Source organism: Lycium barbarum, chromosome 9 (assembly GCF_019175385.1).
Source record: "Lycium barbarum isolate Lr01 chromosome 9, ASM1917538v2, whole genome shotgun sequence".
Lineage (NCBI taxonomy): Eukaryota > Viridiplantae > Streptophyta > Magnoliopsida > Solanales > Solanaceae > Lycium > Lycium barbarum.
Window position 1 is genome coordinate 25475862 of NC_083345.1, and position 9921 is coordinate 25485782.

A 9921-nucleotide genomic window follows, 5' to 3' on the forward strand; every position below is an offset into this window, starting at 1 on the left:
GTACCATCAGTTGAAGATTCGGGCAGAGGATGTTCCAAAAAATGATTTTCGGACCAGGTATAGGCACTACGAATTCTTGGTTATGTCTTTTGGGCTTACAAATGCCCCAGTTGCGTTCATGGATTTGATGAACAGTGTGTTCATACCCTACATAGACTTATTCGTTATAGTGTTCATTGATGATATCCTGGTGTTCTCTAGGAGTAAGGAAGAGCATGAGAAACATTTAAGAATTGCTCTTAGAGTATTGCGGGAGAAGGAATTGTATGCTAAATTCTCCAAGTGTGAATTTTGGTTGTCTTTTATGACTTTCTTGGGGCATGTGATTTCGAAGGAGGGTATTAGGCTGGATCCTAAAAAAATGCAGGAAGTTAAGGAATGTGCTAGGCCTACATCAGTGACTGAGATCGGTAGTTTTGTGGGTCTAGCTAGCTACTATCGTCGGTTTGTGAAAGGGTTTGTTGCTATTGCTTCTCATATGACCCGTTTAACTCAGAAGGAGGTACCGTTTCAGTGGTCCGATGAGTGTGAGGAGAGCTTTCAAAAGGTCAAAACATTGTTGACTATCGCACCGATTCTAGCATTGCCCGTTGAGGGCAAAGATTTTGTTATTTATTGTGATGCTTCACGTTCTGGTTTGGGTGCTGTTTTAATGCAGGAAAAAAAGGTGATTGCTTATGCTTCTCGGCAGTTGAAGGTGCATGAGAAGAACTATCCTACTCATGATCTAGAGTTGGCAGCGGTGGTGTTTGCATTAAAAATCTGGAGGCACTACTTGTATGGTTTCCATTGCGAAGTGTACACAGACCATCACAGTTTGCAGCATGTGTTCACTCAGAAAGATCTGAACTCTAGGCAGCGGAGGTGGATGGAACTGTTGAAGGACTATGACATCACCATTTTGTATCACCCTGGTAAGGCGAATGTGGTAGCTGATGCATTGAGCCGGAAGTTGGCTAGTATGGGAAGTCTGGCTTGTTTAATTTCTTCTGAGCGTCCTTTGGCTAGAGAGGTGCAGACTTTGGCTAACAGTGTTATGAGACTGGAAAGAATAGCCATGGATTTCGTAGTGGGTCTTCCGAAGACGTTAGGGAAGTTTGACTCCGTCTGGGTTATTGTTGATAGGTTGACTAAGTCTGCCTACTTTATTCCGGTGAAGATAACTTATGATGTAGAGAAGTTGGCTAAGGTTTACATTCGGGATGTACTTAGACTCCACGGGGTTCCTATCTCCATCGTGTCCGACAGGGGCACTACGTTCACATCCAGGTTTTGGGAGTGCTTGCATAAAGAGTTGGGTACGAGGTTAGATCTTAGCACCGCCTTCCATCCTCAGACTGACAGGCAGTCTGATCGGACTATTCAGGTTCTAGAGGATATGCTTCGTGCGTGCGTGATAGATTTCGGTGGGCATTGGGATCAGTTCTTGCCCTTAACCGAATTTGCCTACAATAATAGCTATCACTCGAGTATTGATATGGCTCTGTTTGAGGCGTTGTATAAGAGGAAGGGTAGGTCGCCTATGGGATGGTTCGATGCGCTTGCGGTGAGGCATTGGGGCACTGTTCTTCTGAGAGAGTCCCTAGAGAAGGTGAAGGTGATTCAAGCCAAGCTATTGGCAGCGCAGAATAGGCAGAAAGAGTATGCAGACCGCAAGGTCCGGGGTCTTGAGTTTGAGGAAGGGGATCAAGTGCTATTGAAGGTCTCACCCATGAAGGGTGTGATGAGGTTTGGGAAAAAGGGCAAGCTTAGCCCGAGGTTCATTGGTCCGTTTGAAATTCTCAAATGTGTGGGGGAGGTGGCTTACAAGTTGGCTTTACCTCTGGGGTTATCGGGCATTCATTCGGTGTTCCATGTGTCGATGTTGAAGAGGTACTACGGTGATGGTTCCTATATCATGCATTGGGATTCGGTATTGTTAGATGAAAATCTGTCATATGAAGAAGAGCCCATTGCTATCTTAGATAGGGATGTCCGCAAGTTGAGGTCCAAGGAAATAGCCTCTGTAAAAGTTCAGTGGAAGAATCAACCAGTGGAAGAAGCCACTTGGGAAACAGAGGCAGATATGTGTAGTAAATACCCTCAGCTTTTCGCCGAATCAGGTAACTCCTCTCTAGTTTCTCATCTTTGTCCGTTCGGGGACGAACAATGTCTTAATTGGTATCTGGTGTAACGACCCTTCCGGTCGTTATGGAAATTTAGGACTCCATTGGGAATTCCGAGGCCGCGGGTGGATTCATAGGGCGTCGTTTTGTATGTATGCATGTTTCGTATTGTGCTTTGAGGCCTTGGATGAAATATGGGGTGATAGGGGAAAAAACTGGACAGAAACCGACCTTATTGCCCAAATTGGACCACCGCTGCAGCGGTACAACTATAGCGGTGACTCAACCGCTGCAAGCGGTGAACCGACCGCCATAGCGGTTAGGCAAAAAGGGACCGTTGCAGCGCCGTAGCGACCGCTGCAGCGGTCGATGGGAGGCAGTAACCGGGTTTTGAATGCCTTAGTTTTATTTTCTCATTCATAACACCCCAACACACTTCCCACCAAACACTTAGAGATAATTTTCAAGCTAGGGCAAGACAATCTTGTGAGGTAAGTTCCAATGCTTTCATTCTATCATTCCTTTCCTCTTCATTATTGTAATCATCCCTATGGGTCTTTAATGGTGAAATTGAATTAGAAACCCTAGAATATTAATGAAACTTCTAAACTTGATGGGTTATGGTTATTATCGCTTAGTTATCATCTAAATGCGTTGGCTAGTTGCTAATTGTCATAAATTGAACATTTAGAGACATAAACTAAGTGATTGGAGACCTAGGGTTCTATAAAAATGGTGTCTTGCCATGGAAAACCGCTTGTAATGGGAATATTGATAGAATGTTGTTATAAAGTGATGAGTAATGATTACTAAGGGTCTAGATAGGTTGTTTATCACCTAGAAAATCATCCACCCCTTGGAATGGAGTACGGGAAGCGTATTCTTGCGTTGGAACTTGTGATTGAGTATTATGACTCATTGAGCCTTCTATTTCTAGACTTTGAGCGTTCTGAGGCTTTGAGGAAAGAAAAGGCTGTAGCAGAGTGACTTGCATTGTTCCAGCTCTGCTTTGAGGTAGGTTACGGTTTATTTGAGTTAGACTTTGGTTAGTTGAACGTATGTTTGTGATTTCATTAGGAGAAAACGTGTTTAGTGTTCATTATATGATATTGTATGGTTGGGCTCTTGTATGTTGTGATTGAATGTCGTGTAGGCTTCATGCCATTACTCCTGTGTGATTTAATCTGCAGTGGTTGTATTGTGAGGAGAAGTTACTATAGTCTTCTCGAGGGTATTGTGACATGAAATGATGAGGTGAATATGGATATTGAGAAGGTAAGAAACATTGTACTGTAAAAGGAATGACAAGGCACATATGTGGCCTAGATTATGGGCTCGTGGTCCAAGATTCACTCCGGAGCAGAGGTTATGCTCGAGTTCGAGGAATGTTCTGGCACGAGTGGTACATGGACACCATGGGTCCCCTGCAAGTCATGACTACTGAGCTATGACATCAGATAGCATATGTGTACAGGGAGTGGGGGTATAGTGTAAATCTTCGTTGTAGTTAACGTGTTTGTGATTCTTGGAAATTCGGTGATCCGTTGTGTATGTCTGTAGCTGACTTGTTGTGATGAATTGATATTCGTGTATGATTGACTGGCTTGTTTATTTTATTGATTTCATATGATATTCATGATACTAATCTTAGTCGGCCTATGATGCTTATTGGTACATAGTGTTTGTACTGATACTACCTTGCTGCATTCCTTGAGTGCAGATTTTGATATAGAGATCCCTACTCGTCCTCACATCTAGCGTGGAGGATATTTGTTGACAGATTTTGGGTGAGCTCCTTCTCATGCCAGGCCTCCCGGAGATCTTCTCCTTATGATGTCTTTTCTTATTCTGGACATTATGGGTATTTATTAGATAGATTTCAGTTCTTAGACGTGTTTTTGGCTTAGTGTCCTGTACGATGACTTTCGGATTTTGGGGAATTTGTAATAGTTAGACTTCCGCACTTGTTTTAGTATTTTATGGCATGACTTACCCAGTTTATTTGATGCGTGAATGAGTATAATCGTTTGACTTGTTTAACATAAAATCAGACTTGAATGAATAGAGATCTTTTGTGTTGGTTCGCCCACTAGGATTTAGTTGAGTTCCAGTCATGGCGGGTTGGGTTGTGACAGTAATGAAGCTTATTGGTCAAATGAGCCATTTTCGATGGTTGCTAATAAGGATTACATCAGGAAATTGGGCATTAACTCATGGAGTCGTAGACCCAATCAAATCGATGTTAGTGAAAGAACTTACTCTCGCAAGTGCTCTTCATATAAGTAATATCGCCATGACAAGCGTTCGTGTGGGCAATAAGGCTATGGTGGTACAAGCACGTCTCGAAGTAATAGAGTCTCTAGAATTTGAAGATTGTATTGTTACTGTAATTTAGTACTATAATTTAATGGAATGAATTATTTTTGAATCAATATATACCTCTTGTATTGGATGAATTATTATTAAGTAAAATATTTTTATTTGTACATTCGATTTGACTAAATAACAAAACACTTAGATCAAAACCATATAAAATATGACACTTAAACTTAAAGAAGATAAGTTTTCAAACAAACAAAACTTACTTCGAGATACTTTAGAACCCCTAAAACTACGATCCAAACGTTTAGTTATACTTGATGTAATGAGCCGACATTATTGTACGCAAAAAAAGATATTAAGTCCTATATAAAATATTTATATTTCGGGGTTTTGAAACATGACTAATCTTTGCCTAAAGTATGGAAAAAACGTGATTTTGATAGTTTTTTTTTTTAATTTTAAAAAGTAGCCTTTCATGCACATAATCTGTGCGTGAAACCTAGTTATGCATTTTTTTTTTTGTGTGTGTTAGTTTTTTTTTTTTTTCCATACTTAAAAAGTCGTGGGCTCGAGCAGGTAGTGCTATATTGGTGAAAGATGTACGTAAGTATTGTCTTGGTTTGTCTACAGAGTGCTGAGCAAGCCGCTATATTTGTACTTTCCTCAGAAATTCCAGCTATATTCTTTTAAGAAATTACTTGTATAGATTGTACAATATATAGGGCACTGAGAATACTTAATCTATTCGTGCATATTACTAATTTAATTTTAAATGTTTAAAGTAAACCTAGGCGAAGTTTAAAGTAAACCTAGGCGAATCTAGAATTAAAAAGGGGAAATTTCAGAAATATACAAGTTGGTCACTTACATTGCAAAAAAATAGTTGAAAACTTACATTGCAAAAAATAGCCCAAAATATACAAATATATACAGACATATACATACACTTATACCTGTCACACCCCTTTTTTTACCATAAAATAAATTTTAAATTTAGTTTGAATTTATTTTAAAAGGGGGTTTCCCAATTAAAGTGACGTTTTGAGAAGAGATTATTTTATTTATTCAGAGACACCACTTAGAATTGAGTTTTAGTGTTCCAAGTCACCTTATTGAATCCCTAATCAAAAGGAAATGACTCTATTTATTATTGGCCTGTGAAAACAAAAGTCCGGGTAATGAATTTTATTGACTGAGGGGAAGGTGTGAGGCACCCCTCGAGTCCCGTGGTTCTAGCACGGTCGCTTTATCAACTTATATTTGGCTAACCTAATTTTGGGATACATTATGCTTATGAGCTTAAGAATGCTAATTACCGCCTCTTTATTTATTTTAAAATTATTAAAAAAATCTTTATTTATTTTAAAATTATTAAAAAAAACTATCTCATTTTTTATTAGCTTTTGCTAAATTAAAAAACTCATCAAGTTAATTACTTTATGCCAAAATGAGAAATCCACAGCTTATCAGTCATTGTTTAACATAGTATCCAAGATAAACATGATAATCATAAGCACTATCATAACCATTTAAATTAAGATCTCGTTCAAATTTCAATTAATTTACAAAATAGCATAACACCATATTTCATGTACTAATCAAGGAGAATTTTACCTGGTTGAACATTTGTTAGTAACTTATGTACAAAAGAGCACAAACTTCTTAATTGTTGTAAAAATAACAGCTTTTGTAACAAATATAGCATTTAATTTCAAACAATACAATAGCATATCCAAGTTAAAACGCCACTACACGTCTGCACTACTAGATTAGGAGTTCCATGCTAATCTCTCTTCGTAAGTTCAATTAGGAATCTGAATTACGTATGGATTTTGAGGACACCATAAAAATAAAATTCTAATTGTAGTCTAATGGTATAAGTACAATATAAACATGCAGTACTTTATAATATGCATGATTATAATTAATTAATATACAAAATTTCTGGTAATTTGGAACAGGATGATATTTAGAGTTAGGCAATAATATAAAACTACAAAGGTCCAATATTTTCTTCTTTAATCTACTATAATGCTTTATATTATGCCTTAATTCATATTTCTCTTAAGATTTAATTTATCATTCTTGTCATCTTGTTACACTTTAATAGAAATCAAATTAATCAACTAGTCCAAAATAAAATGTAACTAAGAAAATACTTAAAACACTAGCTTATTTACTAAAACCTAAATTAAAAGAAAATATATTTTTGTAAATTTTCTTTTCTTTTTGTCGAAAATGAAGACAAGATTTATCTTAAAATGTGACTCTAGTTTTTGTAGTTTATTCAAAATTTTCAAGTAAAACTTAAGAAAAATGAAATAAAAATTAAAATATCTAATCTAGACCTAAAATAAATATTTAAACATTAAATTGTTGTAAAAACTTAAATTCGGTCAAAAAATAGGTGTTCACAGAATGCCCCTCTTTGCTTGGAAACATGAAGAGTTTTTAGGCAAAGAAGTGAACACTGTGTCTAATTTTTGACCTGACTATTATTTGAAAGGCGAAAGAAATAAAAAGAAAAAGATGTGATCGAGTCCTGGTTTTGGACATCCAACATATCCCAAGTTATAAGGGAATAGGGTCACGTGCAGTTCAAGTAGACTGAGGGATGAAATGACGAGTTGGAGAGTCGAATGAGGTTCCGTCGAGGTTTCGGTCCGTGGTTCCTGTTATTACGTAAAAAAAATGAAAAATACAACAAAAGAGGAAAGGAAATACAATATCCTATCTCTTCTACTTGTCTTGAGTCTTCCTTTAATCTTTCACTTGGATCTTCAGTTATCACCTCGCCTTCTTTTAGTGGGTACCTTGATCTTGAAGTTAGAATTTGAGACTTCAACTTGCAACTTGGAATGAGTTGTTGATGCTCTTTCAAATAATAGTTCGTAGAATATTCTTGGATTCTTGTTTCTTGATTAGAAGATGAGAAGATGTATCTTTAGACGTTGGGCCGCCTTTTGTGTCAAAGCTGACTCTAGCTCTCTTCGAGATTGAACATTCTTCTTTTCTCCGATAAGAGATGGAACTCCATTTGTCATCAAATCCATGCTTTGCGGGGAACCTGCAAGCCATCAAAGACGAACAAAATGAACAAAATTTTTCTGCCCCAGTTTGCACTAGGAAAACTTTGTGAGTTATTAGTAAAAACTAGAACCTACCTACTAAAAGAAAACAATGGTAAGAATATAAGTAAAGTACAAAAATAAAATCAAATGCAACCAGGGAATATTGTACCCTGTGAAGGCAAGAAAAGAAGTAGGGGTTTTGTTTCTTATAATGCAACCAGGGGTTGTCGTACCCTGTGAAAGCATGAAAAAAGGTAGGGATTTTTGTTCCTTATAACGTAACCAGGGATCGTTGTACCCTGTGAAGTCATGAAATAGAAAGTAGGGATTTTGTGCCCTAAAATTCAATCAGGGATTACTGTACCCTGTGAAGGCATGGAATAAGAAGTGTGCCCTAAAATGCAACCAGGGATTGTTGTATCCGGTGAAGGCATGAAAAGAAATAGGGATTTTTGTGCCCTAAAATGCAACCAAGGATTGTTGCACTCTGTGAAGGAATGAAAAGAAATAGGGATTTTTGTTCCTTAAAATGTAACCAGAGATTGTCGTACCCTGTGAAATCATAAAATAAGATTTAGGGATTTTTTGTTCCCTAAAATGCAACAAGGGAATGTCGTACCCTGTGAAGGCATGAAAAGAAGTAGGGATTTTTTTCCCTAAAATGCAACCATGGAATGTCGTACCTTGTGAAGTCATGAAATAAGAAGTAGGGGTTTTTGTGCCCTAAAATGCAACTCGGGATTGTCGTACCCTATAAAGGCATGAAAAGAAATAGGGTTTTTTGTTCCCTAAAATGCAACAAGGGAATGTAGTACCCTGTGAAGGCATGAAAATAAAGTAGGGGTTTTTGTTCCCTAAAATGCAACCAAGGAATGTCGTACCCTGTGAAGTCATGAAATAAGAAGTAGGGATCTTTGTGCCCTCAAATGCAGCCAAGGATTGCTGTACCCTGTGAAGGCATGAAAAGAAATAGGGATATTTGTTCCCTAAAATGCAACTAGGGATTGCCGTACCCTGTGAAGGCATGAAAAGAAGTAGGGATTTTTGTTTCCTCAAATGCAATCAGGGATTGTCATACCTTGTGAAGGCATGAAAAAACACAGGGATTTTTGTTCCCTAAAATGCAACCAGGGAATGTCATACCCTGTGAAGTCATGAAAAAGGTAGGATTTTTTGTTCCCTAAATGTGAACCAATAATAATATGATTATATGCATATCAAAGGAAAAACAAAAATTTGAGAACTTCACTTTATGGCGTTCGTCCTTTTACGAACTATTTTCTCAAATTTCTTTGCCCCTGTTTTCAACAAAGAAAACTTGTTAGTTATAAAATGGTGGTCGGTTTGTGGCCTTGATTAGCTGTGGAAATTGACTTGGAGTCCACCCCACTTCAAGAAAATCGAGTCTGATAGTGATTGACCAAATTTCTTAAAGACTGTCTTTGCTTGCGAGAGGCATTTGTCTTTCAATGCCCACCTTGGCTATTTTGTACCCAGTACCATTTTATATCTACGGTCTGGTCAATCTTATTCTAAAATCATATCCTCGCCTTGCTGATCCTTCCCCATGGTACCTCAAAATAATGGTTTGGTTTCCAGTCATATCACTTAGCAAGGTAAATCACAGATAGCTTTATGCCTTTGCCAATGTTGTGCACCTAATAGTCTTTGCTCTGTACTACTAGAAAACCGTAGTCAATTTTGCAGCCTTTTCTTTGCTTTTGCATTTGAAGCAAGATTATACTGAAAGGGACTCAAAGAATATAATAGAGACAAGGAAAGGAAAGTGATAAAAATAAAAGGGGTTATGTTTAAACAAAAGGTGCCCCTTTCGGGAAAAGAGGGAAGAAGCTCATCTGAAGGTATATGCCAACTTCGATGAATCATGACATGCATTTTGGACTGGACGCTTGATCCGTCTGAGCTGTCTAAATATAGTACCCTTCAATCCAAAACGAGCTTTCTATCTTGATCGTGTTCATGCCGGAATAGAAGAAAGCCATTCGATCAGTGGTTCCCTTTCCGGGTCTTCACCAACTGACCTCTCTCATTTTATTTCTCTCAACTTACAATAGTCTTATAGTGACCTTGAGGGTCTTCACCAATAAGACTCTCTTATTTTATTTCTCCCAACTTACAATCGTCTTATAGTGCCCGTGAGGGTTTTCACCAAGGAGACTCTCTCATTTTGTTTCTCTTGACTTACTATCGCCTTATAGTGCCCATAAAAGGGTTTTGACCAGTAAGACTCTCTCATTTTGTTTCTCTCAACTTACAATCGTCTTATAGTGCCTGTGAGGGTTTTCACCTATAAGACTCTCTCATCTTTCTTTCCTCTTTTGCATTCAAATAAAGCGTTGTATATAGCACTATAGTCGGGGCACGCTGAACTTGGCATTCTCAAAGATCGATCAGAAGGTCTT